Source organism: Amia ocellicauda, chromosome 13 (genome assembly GCF_036373705.1).
Source record: "Amia ocellicauda isolate fAmiCal2 chromosome 13, fAmiCal2.hap1, whole genome shotgun sequence".
Taxonomy (NCBI): Eukaryota; Metazoa; Chordata; class Actinopteri; order Amiiformes; family Amiidae; genus Amia; species Amia ocellicauda.
The window spans coordinates 2,086,614-2,106,003 of NC_089862.1; positions in this window are offsets into that span (position 1 = coordinate 2,086,614).

Here is a 19,390-nt window from a genome sequence, read left to right on the forward strand (position 1 = left end):
CGCTTTACATCTATAGCAGTTGAGCGGACATCAATGAATGGATCACAAACGGGTTCATAACCCCTGACCTATTAGCCCCAAGCTATCCTTCTTAAAGGGGACATTACCCTTGCTACAAGAAACGAACCTCACACTGCATATTCACAGGTGAATACTTTTACTCCACGAAAATATAGCATTGTAATAAATGCTCCTCCGCTGATAATGTCCATGAATCATTATTTTGCGTGCGATGGTGCCTGCGTTATTGCATTCTGTACTATGTGTAGTTGCAATCGCGTATTGATCAGTAGAGTAAAAGACTCGGTGCCATTTGGACCTGGCGTTTCACTCACAATGTTTTCACACGACTGGCACAAACCCACGAATCATCTGCCATTTCCAGTATCGCTGATGCCACTGAATCAGTCATGTTCATATACACGGCATGTTCAAACTGCGCTCTCTTCAATCTCCGTTTATTTGCGGGTAATCACTGTATCCACTCAATCTGACTACAGCTGTAAGAAAACACCTGTAATGCCAATGCATGTTTGTCAAGCACATGAAAGACTGTAGACAGGTAGAAATCGCCACTTGAGTGCCAGACTGATTGTATTGTAAAGGGAATCCATGATTATACGTTATATTTGAGTTATTATGTATTTAAATGACTGGTAATTACCTTTCATTGCAACTGGTAATGGAGTTGTTAATGATTATTATTCATGAGTATTGATTATAATATTGATGAGATGGGAAGGCTTAGTTTAGAATGCCAATGAAATCACTGCTAGTTATTAGAAATTACCATTCAGACCATTCATGTTAAGGCCCCTTGGGCGTATGTCCCAGAGGGGGTATAAAAGCTTTGTTCTGTCTTAAAACTTTTGGGGAACAGTGTCATGCAAGCCTAAAATCCTTTGAGTTCTGTGTTGCGCTGTTCCTCCCATGCATGTAATAAATTCTGACTAGAACTCCCGACTCCAAAGCTTGTTATATGGAGAGGACTGCGCACTTTCGCAGCTCCGACCAACTTTTTGTCTGCTGTGGGTCTACTACCAGAGGATAGGCAGTGACAAAACGACTGGCCCACTGGGTGGTGGATGCAATCCGTCTTACCTATGAAAATGCTAAGGTTCCCGCGCCAGAGCACATCTCGGCACATTCCACAAGGGGACAGGCCACCCTGTGGGCTCTTTTTCGTGGTGCTTCTATGGAGGACCTGTGTAACACTGCGACCTGATCTGGTTGACAAACTTTCGTGAGGTTCTACCACTTGAATGTAGCAGATTGGGTGTGCCCTACACTGGGCACTCAAGTTCTGCAGGCAGCTTGCCCTCAGGCGCCATGAGGCTCTGCTATTCTTGCCATCGATGAGACTGGGCTTGAATCAGGTGTCTGGACTTCACGACAGCTCTAGTATAGCCTTCCCATTTGGTAATGGTCGTCTTTTGACTTGAAATGGAACGTTAGGTTATTATCATAACCATGGTTCCCTGAAAAAGAAAGACAACCATTACCCTCTTAGGGTTGCTCGGACAGATGACCTTCTGGGCAAATAAATGTTAGGTTGTTATTGCAGGAGGAAGAGACACTTCACAGACACAGGGGAGGGAGTGCCCCTATAGGGCAGGTTTGGTACAAGTTTTCGCATGATTGGCAGGTCAGAAGGCTCTTCCCATTCGGTAATGGTTGTCTTTCTTTTTCAGGGAAACATGGTTAACGTGGTTAACCTAACTTTATACTGTAATAGCAATGCATAGTATTTATGAAGGTATTACTTTAAGATCATTACCAGTGCTTAATTTGTGCTGTAATGAATGTCTGTGTTCCGGTACCAATTTGCGCCGATCCGGTACCACACGGGGTAAACCCCCCCCCCCCCCCCGCTCTCACAGTTTTTGAAACCCCAACCCCCCCTGCACTCTCACATCTCTGCTGACCCCCCCGGTTGTTATGTTGTTTTCAGCACTGTTCAAGGTTCAGGGACATACGCCTGCCTCGTCACCCCTCCGCTCTCATATACGCTTTGCGTTCCGGCACCTTCTGATTTACAAATTAAGCACTGACCATTACACTTATATTTATAAGTGCCTATTAATCTACTGATTAATCAACTACTGCCCAATGATTAACCGATCAAATATTTTAATCGACTGACAGCCCTAAGATAAATATATATATAATCATTCCAATATTTTTCCGATGGAGCTAGTTAGCCTTTCTCCTGCAGTTATTTCTCGGCCGGGTGCAGAGGCCCCCATAGTTAGGGGTTCCCTGCCCTTGTGCCCTCATTATGTTATTATTTTTGTGTGCCTAGGGGAGGGCTGATCTCTTTATAGGTTGCAGCCTTTTTTCTAATGTCCCTGGGCCGTGCTGGTAGCCCTCCCTTGCGATGGCTTCAGTAAATGGTATACCATAGTCCTTTTGGGTGGTAGTCTTGACTTGAAAGATAACCCCAGTTAGCCAATGTTGCGAGGTTACGTGTGAATCCTGGTTCTAGCAAAAGAGGAAGTGAACCCATGTGCTGGGTTAGATATAGTAAGCAAAAGGGGTGGGACATACCTAGTTGAATGACAACACACTGGGGCAGCTCTGATATAATTATTTTATATTTATTTTAATTATAATTATAATTATTATTATTTTAGGTATAGACAGGATCAAGACTATACAATGTATTAGAATGTGACCTGAGTTTTCTGTTATATGTTTATGGCTGAATTTTAAAATGTATGCAACCAGAAAACCCAGTTGATTTTCAAATTATTCTATGCCTAAGCTTTACTATGTCTAAGGACACTAGCTATAAGTTACTGGTATTCTTTGGAAAAGCTCTATGATTTTACAAGTTATGTGATTGTTTTTAAAAAAGAGGTAATATTAAAGTTATAGAACTATAGTTTCAGTTATAGTACTGCCTATTCCCTGAGGAGAATATATATTTATGAGGATGTGAAAGGGTGTGAGCTAAAAGTGGAAGGTAAGAGAATTAAATATATACATACTTTTAAAATATAAAGTAAGGTATTTGGAATTATCAAAGTCTATGACATAGGGAATAAAGTAAAGCTCAATGGCTATTTCAGATTGAGCAGTGAAAATAATAATAAGAGGCTTAGGAAGAAAAATAATGAACACTTAATTGCATGTTTACCTATGTTTATAGATCAATAAAAAGTCACAAACAGCACATCTCAGCAGCCCCCTATGGAAGTCAATGGAAGACACAGTGATTGAAGTAATGGAGGTATTTTAGCCTGAACCTGCTTGGCAGGGAACAGCAGCTTGGCCATGGACCCCCTTCCCCAAGCTCCCTCTTGAGTTTTAGCAAGAGGCATCGGTGCTGCGGCGTTATGGAGCCATCGGCGAAGGGAAGGAACTTGTTGCATGGTATCGCTGATGGTGTGCTTGTCTGGTTTTCAAGGTTTTTCTATAATGTGCTTTCTGTATTGTCATAGACCCCTGTTGCTTTTTTCACTGTTACTTTGTATTGTTTTGCATTGCATTCATAATAAAAAAATTATAATACAAAATCTGTGACAGTGTGTGTCTCATTGGTTGTGCTTGGACCAGGAGTGAAGCGTGACTGGGGGTTGTCCTCCCCCCAAACTTTAGTTTTAAACTCAGTACATCGATAAGTAGCCTAATAGGCAACAGTTCTTATTACTTATTCATAGATCAAATGACAATTGGCTATACTATAAATAACACTTATGCTTATTATAAATGTCTTAAAAACAGGGAAACAGAAATAAGGAATAAGTAACCATTACATATTTTCACAAAAATAAGACATAAGGAATGAGCCCACTTATTTATTTTGGAAAAGTGGTTCAGAAATAATAAATAAGGAAACATTAATTATTTTGTTGAAAAACTGAAAACAGGAACATTAAATAAGTGTCCATTACTTATCTCTTGTAAAACGGGAAAATATAAAAATAAGTAATCATTACTTATTTTTCGAAAACCACATCAGATATACAAAGTAAGTAAACATTACTTATTTTTCAGAAAAACTAAAAACAGTAACAATAAATTAGTATCCATTATTAATTTATTCAGAAACCGTGAAAGAAAGAAAAAAATAATCATTACTTATTTTGAGAAATCAGAAATAAGTAATAAGTATTCATTACTTTTGTTTGTTTTTTAAATAAGGAATAAGGAATCAACTTGATATAGGTAGGGAAAGCATTATGTACAATCACAGTGAAATTTACATAACCAGGGGTCTGGATAGATGGCAAATATCTATATTCACTACGTTCAAAATTATTGCTAGCTTACAAATTAATAAATGTGAACTGCACAAACAAATATAATTGAAACAGGTATTACTTATTTAATAGAATTTAGCTCTTATCCTCCATCTGTTAAGTTAATTAGTATGTATTTATAAAGGTCATTACACAAGCTTCAGTTTTATGGGATATTAAATACATTTATATTGTATGTATGATAAAAGTATCAATTACAAAAGTATTATGATTGTTCCTCAATAATGAGGGATATGTCATATTTAGCTAGCTGTCAATGTAAGGATTACTTAATTGATTCTTTGACTTGATTTAATAGCACCTGTTTGATTTAAAACCTTATGTTTTTGACTGCCACACCAATTCTCCAGTGAATTTCAAGTGGCCTTAAACATAAATAGCAGTTCCCATTTGGCCAATACATGATTCTGAACCACAGGACTTTCTCTGATGATATAACCTTGTTGATATTTCTGATGGTGATTACAACAGAATCTTTAATCTGTAACTATATGCACAATATATTTAACATTATTTACATGCTTTGCAGAAAGGGTTTTTAATAAAAACATGTGTAATATGACTGATTTATATTAATAGGTTGTACCAGTATGCATTAACTGGCTAAATAGCTCCCACAGTCAATCCCAAGAGTTCTAGAAACCTGGACTAATTCTCAATAGTGCATCTGGAGATAAATCAAATTTGACACAATGAGCTCCACAGAAATAATAGAGTGGACTATAATGAACATTGTCCTACATTCATCTGAGAACTCTCATGGAAAATGAATGCAGTTATGCTTTCATATTTATATAAAAAAAGCAGACTTAATCAGAGGCAATTGAGTGGATTTGTGTAATTTTTTAATTATTTTTAAATGGACCATTAAGCCAGGGTGTTTTCAAATCAACTAACTCACTAAACAATCCCCCCCTCACCCCTGTGGCTTCTCTCCAGGCTGGAGAAGTCACATCATAGTGATTGATTGATAGTTGTTAATGACGATCGTGGGACTGGACTTCTTGGAGTACATCAAAGGAAGCCATCTGGTTTCCGCATCCCACACCTTCCCCCAGGAAGACAATTACAAACATTCCAATGGCCAGAGACCTGACCCCAAGGCAACACTTCCTGGGAGCACGTGACTGGACACTGCCCACAGCACCACATGTCATGCCTTTTATAAAGGCTGTTACATTTTGTTGTTCAGAAAGACTCCACTGAGGTTGGGGAGCTTCCATGCCAGGGCCTTCCAGGCTAAGCATGTTAAATAAATATATTATTCTCTGTACTTCTCTACTGTTTTTAAAGATGGGTTCAACACAGCTGAACCTCTCTAAACGTTTCTGAAGAATCCCCTTTTTAATTACTTTCAGAAATCAGACTGTAGAGTAGATTGAATAAAACAGAGTCTTTATTCAAGCCACTTGGAGAAAAGTAATACACACAGACTCTGTCCTTACTTCCCTAAAATCATAGAGCTTACATGATGTTATATACATACTGCGATATACTGGACAGGGTGAGTTTGAACCAATAAGGAGGTGACGACTCCCTATCTTATGATATCCTCACTATCTTCCTGATTAAGCTTAAACACAATGTATTCTATTTTATTCCCAAATATGGAGACATATGTAGGCATTTCGTTATTTATATTCCACATGTATCTAACGCATGTCTAGATAGGCAAAAGGGGGTTGTGTGCCCACTTCCCCATCTTCTTGTGGTTTTACTAGAACGTACGTTCTGTACTAAATTTGTATTGTGTGTCTGCAGAGAGATGCATTTGGTACAAACCGGTAGAAACTAGCCTCATTATGTGCTCTTTGGTAACCTCATGTGCGGGTAAGGAATTTGGGGCCTCTTCAGTCCCTTCTGTCGGCCAAGCGGAGCAGAGCAAGAGTAAGCCGAAACAGAAAGGACAATCTGGCCACAACGCCACAACCCCAAATATAATTACGCTTAAGTATGGTTGGGATGTGACACCAGATATATATATATATATATATATATATATATGTATTACAGAAAAGTATCCATCTCCCTCAGCCCACCAGTGCTACCAGCGGGCAAGACAGAGGTAGGAAAGGTGCTTGTGGAGGAGACAGGGAAAAGAGCATCAGAGGCCTTTTTAGTGAGACAATGAATGAGTTGTAAAGCCAGATAGATAAAAATGAAGAAGACCAGCGCATACACAACCAACTGCATAATGCCGCCACCCAGAAGATTTGTTAACCAGGACCACTCCTCCTGTGGAGGAGTTGGTGTCCCGTAATTGGTTACTAGCTTTACGTATCTGATCAGCCAAATCATAGATATGTTCAGAAGAATCGGGTATGTATGTACAACACTCCTTACCTATGAAAGCACATGTAACTCCTTGGGCAGCTAACATGTAATCTAAAGCTACACAGTTCTGCAATGTGACTGTCCTGATGGCCACCACTTCAGTGGTGATGTTAGACAAAGCGTCAGCAGTATCATTGGCAACAGTTTCTAGCATTGATGCAATCACGCAGATTTCTTTAGTATTCCATGCTACCCCAAAATTAGGAAATAATGCCATACAAAATCTAGTACTTTCATATATATTGCAGATGGCTGACAGGGATGCCCGGAAGCGTGGGCACATGGCGTATTGCAGGATACACATATCCCAAATAGCAGCAACCAGTGAAATTTACTGGGAGTATCCAATAAGCCCTGAGGCTACAAATCCAGTATGTTCCATTGGTGGATGGCATTAGGGTATTATAGGTGAAGTTATAATAGAGCATATGTTGGGATTTTATTCCCGTCATGTTACGTGAGCCGAGAACTCCAATAGTGATACAACTACTAAACCCTAGCACTCGCCGGAGGGAGGCGTTTTGACATATACATTCCTTGGAGGGGAGAGAATAGGCCAATTTCAGAGAATACATTCTCCGTCTTGTTACATTAAGTCGGCCAAATCCCCATCCCCACACCGGTCGTCTATACCAGGTTTGATTAGGTTAATGGGTACAGAGGGAGTTGCTACGATTGTTCTTTTGTTGCCATTGTGTGAGATTGGGAGCGATGCCTCCAAAGGTGCACCAATATCAGGAAAAACCACACTCTACGGGTTCTGCCCCTAGCGGGGCACCACTGTCAACCGCTGCAGGTACATGCATACATATCCAACATTTTGATACATTTAATGCTTTCCCAAAAGCTGCAGTAAGTTGGTGAAAGGAGTTCCGTTCATCTCCAGCGTGATGCTTATGGTGGGGATCCTCTGTTGTGGAAGTGTTCTGCACCAACCACAAGCTGCGGAGGAATAGTATGAAGAATCCTGAGGGAAGAAGCAGAAGTTACTTGTCACTGTAAAAGACATATTGTAGGACGATCGCGGCTGCCTCCCTGGGAAAGAAAAGGGATTAATTGTTAGTCTTGTCATACAACTTTACTTGCGACCAGTGTTTCCACCGAGAACCTCCCTCCTGTCCGTCCACACAGACCGAGAACTCTGTGGCGAGAAGGACAACACACAGGCCAGACCAACAAGGGCATAGGCCCGCACGAGGCAGGAGATGGCGAACCATGACACGGGAGCCGACAGGGGGAAGGGAGGGTGGGGCAGAAGATCGGAGACTAAGATCATAAAGAGATTGCAAATTGCGGGGGTGGCTATGTAGGCCAGAGAGATGTGTGCAAAGGGCCTGCACATAGGACCAAAGGTAGTCCTTGAAGGGTGCTGAGGGGTCCGTAGTGCCCCAAAGGTCACTAGGCAATTGTATAGCCCGTGCAGTCATAAAAGTGCAGTCATAAACTCATAAGGAGAAAGCGAGGTTTGACGGGATGGGGTAGCACGCAGCTTATATAAGACAGCAGGTAGAGCCACCGTCCAGCCTTTTCTAGAAGAAAGGAGGGCCTTCGTGAGGATCGCCTTAAGTGTGCAATTAGTGCGTTCCACAAGACCACTGCTCTGTGGGTGGTACGGTATGTGAAAGCGTTGTCTGACACCCAAGAGAAGGCAGGCCGATATCATAACCATCCTTGTGAAGTGTGTGCCCTGATCAGAATCCATCTCACGCCCCAGCGGGGAATGACCTCAGTGGCCAACAAATGGGCCACAGTGGTTGTAGAACAATCGCGACAAGGGAAGGCCTCCACCCACTTGGTGAAGTGGTCAATGATAAGACAGTAAGCTTTGCCGTGGCATTTAGGGAGAGGGCCAGCGAAATCGATCTGTATGTGCTCCCATAGGCCACGTGGACGGGGTTGATGAGAGGGCGCAGAGCGAATGGGCTTTCCTGGATTGGTCTGAGCACATGGAATGCAGCATTGACAATAGTCTGCAACATCTCGGCCCATGCCGGGCCACCACCAATGACGGCGTAACTGAGCCAGCATAGCTTTACGGCCAGTATGTGCTGGGCCATGATATTGGTCGAGCAAAGTGTGATGGATGCAGGCAGGGGCAATGGCACCAGAATTAGACGGATGTCGCCATATGCCCGAAGCATGAAGCATGGACAGGAGGATCAATGACATCCTTTTGAAGTTGTGCAAGATTTACATCAGGGATCTGGTAAGAGTCAGAAAGGGAGGAGACGGGGGCAGCGGGGAAAGAAGCCACTGTCTTCACAGCTTGGTCCGCTAAAGAGTTCCCCTGAACATTGGGATCCGAGGAGTCAGGGCAGTGAGTCTTAATCTTGACCACCATGTTTTGATGCGTCTGTGACATGCCATCTTTCAACATTGACAGAAACACGGCTTGGTCTCTGTCAGCTCTATTGTCTCCAGAGTGTTCTTCACAGGCTGTGAATTTTCTTTCGGCATAATCTATTACTGACTCACCTTTATTTTGTTTTATGCCTACTACTAATTGCGAATTTCCTTTACTTTGTCCTAGGGCGTTTTTCACATCCTTGACAAAAGACAGTGATCAAATCTGCGCATTCTTGCACATTTTTTGTTTCCCCAGTCCTATGTCTAATTGAAGCCATACATTGGAAGGGCATTTGGCTTTCACTATGACGTGAACATCTCTAGGGTGAAGAAGATGAATCAACATCTTTTCATTCAGTTTTTAGTATTATCTTGATTTATTTTCAATTTAAGTAATGAAGCGCTAATCATTTCCTTTTCCCCTGGCGAAAAAGGGAGTATGTACTCGGGTGGTATATTCTGTGGTATTGTCTCTTTTAGTGCGGGTTTTAACCTGCATTGGAGCGGCAGGCACTGTTTTAACGTCTGCCTCTTTATGACCGGGTTGGAAAGGCGACAGGTCTGGATATAATCCCGAATGACCTGTATTGTACAGCGGTGGTGCCTTTCCTTTCTCACTCCATTTATTTCGTTTTCTTTCATCATCTCTTAAAGTTTTTACTTCAAGCTTCAAACCTTCCACTCCTGCACGTAATTTTTACTGACTTGGCAGAGAATAATTACAGCCTTTTCAATTTTGTCTTTCTTTTGTTTGTTCCACCAGTCTCAGTGTTCCTGGGGGGACCACTCTCAGGTCTGCGCCAGACACTCAGGCTGTGCAGACCCGCTCGGGGGAATGACCAAACTGAACGCACACACAATATCTGCTCCAGACACTCAGGCTGCGCAGACCCGCTCGGGGGAATGCCCAAACCGAGCGCACACACAATATCTGCGCCAGACACTCAGGCTGCGCAAACCCGCTCAGGGCAACCGGGCGCAAAACCGTTCTCGAGATCACGATCAGACCTGTATAAAGCAATCACTCCAACAGCCTGTCCGATGTTTTGGTTTCGTTTTGATATCGCGTCTGTACGGAATCCTGGGGCTTCCCCAGATACATCTCTCAATCTATATAGGTGGTAAATTAACCTACTCACCCATCTGGAGATGGTCAGTGGAGAATGCCCGGTTTTCCAGCGATATCCTGTCGTGATGCCAACTGAAGAATCCCCTTTATAATTACTTTCAGAAATCAGATTGTAGAGTAGATTGAATAAAACAGAGTTTTAATTCAAGCCGCTTGGAGAAAAGTAATACACACAGACACGCAGGTCTCTGTCCTTACTTCCCTAAAATCATAGAGCTTACATGATGTTATATACATACTGCGATATCCTGGACAGGGTGAGTTTGAACCAATAAGGGGGTGACAACTCCCTATCTTATAATATCCTTACTATCGTCCTGATTAAGCTTAAACACAATGTATTCTATTTTATGCCCAAATATGGAGACATACGTAGCCATTTCGTTATTTATATTCCACACGTATCTAATGCATGTCTAGATAGGCAAAGGTGGGTTGTGTGCCCACTTCCCCATCTTCTTGTGGTTTTACAAGAACATACGTTCTGTACTAAATTTGTATTGTGTGTCTGCAGAGAGATGCATCTGGTACAAACCGGTAGAAGCTGGTCTCATTATGTGCTCTTTGGTAACCTCATGTGCGGTTGAGGAATTTGGGGCCTCTTCAGTTTCAGTCATTCCAACTGCCATTGGCTGCTGGTGTCACGTGGTTCAAATTTCATCTCGACTCGACGGCAGTGACAAAAAAACTGCCGTTTTGTTAAAACTCTGCGTTGTGTTAAAAAAAAACCTACATTATGCAAAAATACATTAGGTAATATGCTAATGTACATTAGCAACCATTAATCATTAACAATGGAATATTTCTCTGGGTAATACATAACAAATAATGAATGTCCAGATACTTATAAAAATCTCCTGGTAAGTCGGCCAACTTAATCAGGACTTGACAAGGATGCAGTCGGTACTCTGGGAGGCTGCCTGTGACGAGGAATGATGAATGATGAAACCAAGTCGAAAGAGGGTTGTGCAATACTTCAGATGTTTTGCTGAAGTGACAATTCTTCTTGGTGTGTATAGTTCTCTGGCAAGGCAAAAGTTCTGCTGATATGATGTTTTCAAAGTTTATAGTGCAGAGTGCATAGGTACTGGAATGAATTATTGCAATTCAGTTTGACAGATGAAGACGGACCCCAAGACACGACAGCAGGAAGTGAGAACAACAATTATTTTTAATTTACAGGTTGAATCTCAATTGCACAGGGCATGAAGACTGTGCTCAAACAAATGGAAAACACAACCGGGAAGATAATCGAGCAATAAATACACTATGATAAAACCTAACTAAAACCGCCTTTAATATCTGCGGTGCATTAAAAGCTAAAATACCCTACCCAAAAAGAAACAAAACAATAATAAAGGAGATAGTAAAAGATACTATTATAAAATCTAAAACTAATCTCTGATACTAGAAACACACACATAAAGCAGCAGCAGATTCAGGTGCATCTTGCTCTTCTAGAGATGCTTGACATACAAGGCCAAGTAGTTCGCAAAAATGATATGATTATTTAAAATCTGTCTTGTCAGGTAGTAGTCATCCCATGAATCACCCACAGGTATGTGAGCTGTCTTCTCCGGGACACAATTGCCCTTCAGTGCCTCCAAGACCAGGTAATAACCCGGACTGGCTTGCCCAAAATCTAGAAGAGATGCAGGTCAGTAATGTTCATTAATAAAACAGTCTGTGCAAATACGCAATTTAAGTGTCTCTTTCCTATTTGATGTAGGTCAATGTCTCAAACAGCCACCAGAGGAGAGCAACAATCCAAGTTATAGTCAAAGCTCAGTTCCAGAGGACCCCAACCATCCTTTACCACTATCTGTGGTGTCTGAAATAAATTGCCGGTTTCTAAGCCTCTTATTATCACAGTCACTTTTCCATCAATGGGAAAACAAAGTACTTATGCATGCAGGGAGGGTCCGCCTTTCTTCCACCAATTCAAATTCAATGAACCAAAACAATTAAGGAATAAAGGATAAAAGAAACCAAAACAAGGTTATTAATAAGTGAAAATAAATAAAAACAGTGAATTATGATAATTTACTGCACATAATGAATAGTGAAAAAGAACCTAACAAACAATAATTAAATAATAAACGATTAAGGCCAGTCACTCCCCGCTCCTGACACTTAAGTCTCAGGCTTTGTTGAATTTGGAGCCTTTGGAAAGCAACACATTGCAAATAATTCATGTTGTGTACCACATTTGAAGGAAAAATAAAATGAGTGCTGATTGGATTACATCCAGTTGTGGGATGTGGCCCTCGTGGTATGTTCCTCATTGGTGGATCTCACATGGGATAGATACACTACCGGTCAAAAGTCTGTATTGAAATTTAAGCAGTTCAAGTCCAGTGAATAACCTGAAATCGTACAAAGGTAAGTGGTAAACTGCCAGAGGTAAAAAAAAAATTAGGTTACCTAAAACTGAAAAATAATGTACATTTCAGAGTTATATACTGTGTTACTACACACTCTTAAGCATTATTTGGCAGTGTTACATGCAGCTCCTGTGCATAGAAGGTACACTGTATTCCTACAATGCGCACATTATTTGAAAGCTTATTCTCTTGGCTGCCAGTGAGTTTCATTCTCAAACACATCCGATTTACAAGACGGGGGTTTCATTCAGACGGTCACAGATCTCTCAGTTTCGATCGGATTTCTTTGCAAATAGACTTTTGTTCAGAACAACCTAACAGTTAATCCAGTTTTTTGATGTTCTATCAAACACAGAGAAGTTCAGATCTAATTATGTAAAATCATTGTGTATTAGTACACTGAAAACAGAGTTTTTCATCTTGACATTTTGAGCTCTCTACAGGTGTGTGTTGTTTCTACCAAAATGTGGATGGTCTTGGTTTGATCAGTAGACTGTATGTTTCCAGAATATGTCATAATTGTCAATATTTTCTGAGATTTTGTATTTCTACACAGACCAAGTATCCCCCCACCCCCCCATTTCAGAATGTGGAGGGGGGGTGCATAAATGGTAAATGGTAAATTGTTCAGATCAGAGAATGTTTCACATCGTTAGAAAACTGAGAGTCTCAGCTTTCATGGGATACCAAACACTTGGCAAACAACACAACAGTGAAGAATACACATGGGATTAAATAGAAGCACACGGATTTGGTGCCCTTTCATATTCATATAAACACCTTCTTGGGTGTCATCTCGAAAGGGACGGCTTCTGGCACAACATTCAGACAGACAGGAATGTAACAGATATCAAAGTCATAAGGAGCAAACTTCGCCATCCATCTCTGCTTACAGGCATCTAGCTTAGGCTTTGTTAGAATGTACTTGAGAGGGTTATTGTCTGTCCAGACACTAAACATGTGGTCCCTAAACCAATGACAATGTCACAGATGGACCATTTAATTGCCAAACATTTAAGTCTGTGCACAGAATAGGTTGACTGTGCATAGTTAAGTGACATACTGGCAAATGCAGTAGATGCAGCCACATCTTTAACATCCTGCATTTGTGACATAACAGCATTGCTTTGCAATGATTACTATGTGTACATCTGTAAAAAACAACAACAACGCAAATGCAAAAGTGAGTATCCAATGGTTACCATATAGCCTCCCCTGGAACCGGCTCTCTAATTCAAGTTCAAAGTGCAGGACATACCCATTACAGCAGTGCCCATTTCAGCCCAGGCAGTAGATTCCATACTGTACCATGAACATATATCCAGTGAATATACATCTCCATTGGTGCTTGTGTAGAAAAAAATGTGGTCTTCGTATATGTACTGACATTGGCATTGGCTTAACGCATTCACAGGATGCTCATCCTCTTCCACATCAGGTGGACATGTTGGCCACATTGGGGGATAAGGTATTTTTCAGTTCTATGGAGTTGACAACTGGTTACTATAATGTGACATTGCATGGAGATGACTAAAAGTATGCTGCTTTTATATATATTTTATATATACTGCAATGCCAATTGCATCACAACAATCTAAATGAAGTCTCGAAAAAATGTCTGCATGTTTCACAATTAAATACACCAATTTCTCCTTCCAAAAAGACCTATGCTGAGCTCTACGAACTTGCCATCACAGGCCTTGTCAGACTCATACAAGTCACCATTAACCGTCCGGCTTTTCAGAGTACTCACATCATGAAGGGTTTCAGTAATCTACACACTACCAACATGGTGCTGCAAAACAGTGCCACTGGGCACAGCATCTAAGTCCTCTGATGCCTGTGTTTTGCATTATCACTGGTGTTCCCTTCTCATCATATACACAACCACTGTTATGAGTAGCCAATATGCAGTCACAGTCATAAAAGGAGGTATTAACATTCTGTCTCACATCTACCTCCTCTAAATGTGAGCACTCCCATTTACCTGATTCTCATCTGTCTATCTTTGGAATCACTAAGAATGATGATGCTAGGAGGTAATACAAGGATGTATTACAAGAATTCAGCGTGCACCTGTGCGCCATTGTTTTCCTAATCCCTCTGACCTCATCTCTCAGCCTCTCCCCTCGTCCTCCCTCCCCTCTATTCCACTCTCTGGGGGCCCTGTAGAACTGCCACTCAGCTTCCAACAAGGCCGACTTCATCTCCGCCTTCGCCTCCCACCAGTCTTTGGATTTCCTCGCTCTCACCGAGACATGGATCCAGACAACTCAACTACCCCTGCTGCCTTATCCTCTCTGTTCGTCCTGTCCCACTCCCCTCGTCTTACTGGGCGGGGAGGAGGAACAGGGCTCCTGCTCTCCCCTTCTCTCCTCTTCTCTGTCCCCCCCTCTCTCTCCTCTATCTCAACCCATAGCTTTGAATTCCATGCAGTGGAAATCACCTCTCCCTCTCACCTCTTCCTTCTAGTTCTCTACCGTCCACCTGGTCCACTCAACTCGTTCCCGGATGAACTCGACTTTCTTCTCTCCTCCCTCCCCTCGCTGTTCTCACCTACCATCCTCCTGGGTGACTTCAACATCCACCTTTCCAACCCTTCCCACTGTGCCGGATTTCTTCCTGTCCTTCACTCCTTTAACTTCTCTCTCTCCCTGTCTCCCCCAACTCACAGGGCAGGCCGCCAGCTAGACCTCATCTTCTCTAGAGGCTGCTCCCCTTCAACACTCTCCGTGACACCCATGGACATCTCAGACCACCACTTAATCTCCTTCTCCCTTTCCCTCCCCTCTCTCCCCACTCCACCCACTCTCTCTGTCACCTTCCACCGTAATCTCTGCTCTGTCTCCCCTTCCACCCTTGCCTCCACTGCCCTCACCCTCTTACCTTCCATTGACTGTTTTTCCCATCTATCTGTCAACTGTGCTACCTCCTCTTTGTTCTCCTCGCTCACCTCCTCCCTTAATCTCTCTGTCCTCTCATGTCTCATCCTGCCCGTCCCTCCCCTCCTCAGCCTTGGCTCTCTGCTGTTCTCCGCGCAACCCGAACTAGTCTGCGTGCCACCAAACAGAAGTGGAAAAGGACCAAACTCCCCGCTGCCCTTGAAGTCTACCGCTCTCAACTGTCCACATTCTCCTCCTCTCTCACCTCAGCCAAGAAGTCTTACTTCCAATCTCTCTTCGAATCCATTGTCAACAACCCCCGCAAACTTTTCTCCACCTTCTCCTCCCTCCTTGCCCCCCTCCACCTCCTCCTCCCTCATCTCTCACTGCTGATGATTTCACCTCCTTCTTTTCCTCCAAGATTGCAGACATCCACAGGCTCTTCAATACTCCACCCTCATCTCCCAACACACCCAAACCTCCCACAAATCAAGCATCCTTTTCTTCATGCTTGCCTCTCTCTGATGCTGAAGTTTCTGCTCTCCTCCTACGTCACAAACCTACAATGTGTGCCCTGGACCCTCTCCCTTCTCACCTCTTCCAAGCGACCGCTCCTGATCTTCTCCCCTTCATCTCCTCCCTCCTCAACTCCTCCCTCCTCTCTGGCTGTTTCCCCTGCATTTAAACAAGCTTCTGTCATCCTGCTCAAGAAACCAACCCTTGACGCCACCTCTCCTCAGAACTACCGCCCTGTCTCCCTACTCCCCTTCCTCTCAAAGACTCTCGAGTGGGCGGTCCACCGTCAGCTCTCTGACTTTCTGTCCTTTTCACTCCTTGATCCTCTGCAATCCGGCTTCCGCACAGCTCACTCCACTGAGACGGCTCTCCTGGCAGTCACTGACTCCCTCAGCTGTACTTGGGCGGCCTCCCTCTCCTCAGTCCTCATCCTCCTTGACCTATCCACAGCAATTGACACCGTTGATCACTCCATCCTCCTCTCCTGCCTCGCTGACATTGGAATCTCTGGGACTGCTCTCACCTGGTTCTCCTCCTACCTCAGTGACCAGTCCTACCAAGTGACATGGCAAGGCTCCTCATCCATCCCCCAACCTCTCCTCACAGGCGTTCCCCAAGGCTCCGTCCTGGGCCCGCTCCTGTTCTCTCTCTACACTCGCTCCCTGGGCCCCCTCATCGCTTCCCATGGTTTCTCCTACCACTTCTACGCTGATGATGCCCAGATCTTCCTGTCTTTTCCCTCTTCTGACCCTCTCATCCCCTTTTGCAACTTTTCCTCCTTATCTGCTATTTCCACCTGGATGCACTCACACCACCTCAAGCTCAACCTCTCCAAATCGGATCTCCTGTTTTTCCCCCACTCTTCCTCACCTTCTGCTGACCTCCCTATCTCAATCCCCTTGGAATCCACCACACTCTCTCCTTCTTCTTCCGCTAAAAATCTAGGAGTCACCCTCGATCCTGTGCTCTCCTACACTCAGCAATTCACCATGCTGACACGCACCTGTAGATTCTTCCTGAGCAACATATGTCGGATCCGTCCCTTCCTCACTGACTATTCGACTCAGCTGCTCGTCCAGTCACTGGTCCTCTCCCGCCTGGACTACTGCAACTCCCTCCTGGCCAGCCTGCCTGCATCTACTACCTGCCTGCTCCAGCTCATCCAGAACTCTGAGGCTCGTCTGGTATTCTCTCTGACACGGTTTGCACATGCTACTCCACTGCTCCGCTCCCTCCACTGGCACCCGATACCAACACGCATTCAGTTCAAGACTTTGACCCTCACCTACCGCTGTCTCGACCACACTGCACCAAGCTACTTTCAGACACTTGTATCTCCATACATCCCCTCCAGACCACTGCGCTCCTCCAGTGCCAGAAGACTAACTCTGCCTCCTCTCCACTCTCCTTCCTCCAGAGCCCGATCCTTCTCATCCCTGGCCCCTAAATGGTGGAACGACCTGCCCACCAAAGTCAAAACAGCAGAGTCCTTGACCTCATTCCGGCGCTTACTCAAGACACATCTTTTCAAACTCTACTTATAATATTAGTCCTTTTATCCCTGCTAGATAGCACTTCACAGTTTTTTATTATGCTGCTTGCATTCTTGATTTGTTTTCCTCCTTGCTCCCTTTCCCATAACCCATGACTGTGACCCTACATCTTGACAGCACTTAGCTTTCACCGTCCAGGATGTAGGACCTCACTTACTGTACTTGTGTAAATTGTAATTTGGAATTTGTAAAATGTATTTTGAATTGCTATGTTTTAGTTAAATTGAATTTGTAATGATTGATGCCTTGTACTTACTGTATTTTGCACTTATGTTGTAAGTCGCCCTGGAAAAGGGCGTCTGCCAAGAAATAAAAAAAAATAAAACAATAATAATAATAATAATAATAATAATAATAATAATAATAATAATAATAATAATGAAAAGATTGAGCTAAAATTAAAAAAGGAAATACATATACATATATATATATATATATACACATTTATTTCCTTACATGTATTTATTTATTTCATATTTTATTTCCTATTTCATTTATTTATTTCATATTTTATGTATGTATGTATGCATTTATTTATTTATACTTTACGTCAATGACTGGTCATAAAAAAAATAAAAAACACAAATCACACATCTGACAGTGAGGGTAAGTAATGTGATTACAATCTTCACACATTTTACAATCTCTTCTATTATTTGGACCCTTGTCCTTTCTGTCGTGTTCTGTTTTGTTGAATGTTCTGGGTATTGTGGTCAAGAACCTTTTCTGACATACCCATTACTCTATCCAAAGTGACTAGATCATTGGCTAACCCTATTTTCCCGTGTGTCACATCTACATTAATTAATAGTAAATTAGTTCAGTTAGTCACAGGGCTCAACATCAGACTGGCGACATTTATCCCCCACCATAGAGTGTTGATACAATCGGGACACAGACTTATTCTCCTGCACTTATGCTCCTTCCAGTATCTCCTGCATCTCACAACGTGTACATTTAGACAATGGTTTCATTCTGAAAATCTTGCTAAGCCTGGATAAGGGCAGTGATCCCTACTGAAAATGTACACAGATTTATTGTATTATAATGCATTACATTGTGAGAGAATTCTATTAAAATATATTCTAAATGTGTTGGTGTTTGAGATAAGGCATGTAAATGCACAGTCAACCGAAAATCACATAAGAAATGTATTGAAAACACATGAAAACATGATGGAAGGTTTTTGACATGGGTCTTCTTTGGAACATGTAGTTAGCTTAATTGATAGTTTGAATATCTGGTCAGCTGCCACTCACTCCGCTGTACAGTTCTGTCAATGTGCTCAACAATACTGCTTACAGTCACACGCAGATTAATTTCTGACTAAAGCAATGTCTGCTATGTACAGATGCTGCAGACCGCTTCTGAAAACTCATAGCACACCACTCTTCTAAACACACAGACCCAAGAATAGAAATATATATGAATACAGGCCTCTTCTAAATATGCACATCAATATTAAGACACACGTACACCGGCAACTGTAGTTCAGTATTGGTAAAAGGACGATCAAGGCAAAATGCCATAAATATTTGGGGAAAAAAGCAGATGTATGGTAACCCAACCTTATTTATTATGATTTATTATGATGTGATGTAGCATACTCCATTATCATGGTTAACATACAATGAATGTAACATTAACAATAAATACAATAGTAAACACATTCTAGAATAAAACATATATTTGATTACACATTGCAAGAACAGATGACATAATGCAGGTTATTAAATACAATTCATAAGTAGTAGCTAGCAGTAATAAGTGCAATTAATCCTACACAATAATTTTATAACAAAAACATAATTTAGTCACACCATATGATATAAGGTACCACAGTCACTACAAGATGAAAACCTATAAACCCCACTCAGTCCTCCCCATGACAGACTCCCTGAAGATCCATTAAATGGACCATAGTTGCTTCAATCTAGTGGTTGCAATTTGGCAGATATTTGGCAGCAATGGCAGATAGAAT